Below are 2,134 nucleotides of genomic sequence, written 5' to 3' on the forward strand. Positions count from 1 at the left end.
GGAATTGTGTATTGAGTACTGTACTATTCATTGAAACCCCTCAGGGGACAACCAGAGTGGGCTGGTTGAGGGATTGCATCATCCCAACCTGATTGACATCTGAGACCCCGTGAGTAAGGATAACAGAGGGGTCTGGGGAACAACCCCTTTAGACGCACCAGGAGAAACGCTGGAAATCCAGTGACAGTGTTTTATAGCAAAAGCCGGTGGGGGCTCGTGCGCATCCTCCCTTGCCTGGGTTGGCAGGCTCACCACGGAAGAACAGTCTAGCTAAAGGAAAGGTCACACTTGAACGGCCACACCAACAAGACACTGACGGATCGAAATCATAAAGGAAAGCTGGCAAGTCTTTTTCTCCTAAATCTCTCTCTCTCCAACAATTGCAACCTAGCGGTCCCCAACGGATGCAGCCTGCATGAACTGAACTAACTTTGTATTTCCATCAGACAATACATTATCCCCTAGACAACGTTAGAGCTTATTTCTTATTGATTATTATTATACCCGCACTTTTTAGATTTAGTATTGACGACATATATTATCTGTATATTTGCATTAATATTATTTTTGTGTATTTTTACTAATAAATACTGTTAAAAATAGTATCATTAGACTTCAACGGACGTCTCCATCTTTGCTGGTAAGTGACCCAGTTACGGGGTTCGTAACAAATGGACACTGCCTTTCTGAGATACATCTCCCTAAAGATGTCCTGGGTACTTTTGTAGGCTAGTGCCCAAGATGGAGCTGACTAGAATTATTGAGAGGGGATCTTATAGAAGCATACAAAATTTTGAAAGGGATAGATAAGATAGAAGTAGGAAAGTTTTTTCCATTGGTAGGTGAGACTAGAACTAGGGGACATTGCCTCAAGATTCAGGGGAGAAGACTTAGGATGAAGACGAGGAGAAACTGTTTTTCCCAGAGAGTGGCGAATCTGTGGAATTCACTGCCCAGGGAAGCGGTTGAGGCTTCTCCACTAAATATATTTAAAATACAGTTAGATTTTTACATAGTAGGGGAATTAAGGGTTATGGGGAAAAGGCCAGAAGGTGGAGCTGAGTTTACGGACAGATCAGCCATGATCTTATTGAATGGCGAGGCAGGCTCAATGGGCCAGATGGCCTACTCCTGCTCCTATTTATGTTCTTATGTAAACAAAATCTTTAGGGGAAAGAGATCATAATATGATCACCCCGCTATCTGAGAAGGAGAAGTGAAAATCAGGTGCATCAGTATTAAAATGGAACAAGAGGAATTACAGAGGCATGAGAGGGGAGTTGGCCAGATCTGATTGGAAACAGCTAGAATTTCTGGAAGCAATTTGGAAGGCAGAGGATATATACATCACAAAGAGGAAGAAGTATTCAAAAGGAAAGATGACACAACCGTAACTAACAAAAGAGGTCAAAGCCAAAGAGGGGGCATGTGATAGAGCAAAATTAGTCGGAAGTTTGAGGATTGGGAAGGTTTTAAAAGCCAACAGAAGGCAACTAAAAAAATTCATTAAGGTAAAGATGGAATATCAAGGTAAGCTAGCTGATAATATTAAAGAAGATACCAAAAGTTTCTTGAGATACATGAAGTGTAAAAGAGAGGTGAGAGCAGATATCGGATCGCTGTAAAACAATGCTGGAGCAGTAGTAATGGGGCAAAGGAAATGGCAAACAAACTGAATAAGTATTTTACATCAGCCTTCACTGTGGAAGACACTAGCAGTATAGTGGAAGTTTCAGGTGTCAGGGGTCTTTAAGTGTGTCAAGTTACTAGAGAGGTTTTTGGAAAACTGACAGGTCTGAAGGTAGATAACTCACCTGGATCAGATGGTGCACACCCCAAGGTTCTGAAAGAGGTGGCTGAAGAGATAGTAGAGGCATTAGTACTAATCTTTCAAGAACCACTAGATTCTGAAATGGTTCTAGAAGACTAGAAAATTGCAAATATCACTCCTCTCTTCAAGGGAGAGAAGCAGAAAAAAGGAAACAAAAGTCCAGCTGTCAGTGGGAGGATGTTGGAGTCAATTATTCAGGATGAAGTCTCAGGGTACTTGATAAAATAGGCAGTAGGCAGCATGATTTCCTCAAGGGAAAATCATGCCTGATAAATCTGTTGGAATTCTTTGAAGAAATAACAA

Source organism: Hypanus sabinus, chromosome 21 (genome assembly GCF_030144855.1).
Source record: "Hypanus sabinus isolate sHypSab1 chromosome 21, sHypSab1.hap1, whole genome shotgun sequence".
Classification (NCBI taxonomy): Eukaryota; Metazoa; Chordata; class Chondrichthyes; order Myliobatiformes; family Dasyatidae; genus Hypanus; species Hypanus sabinus.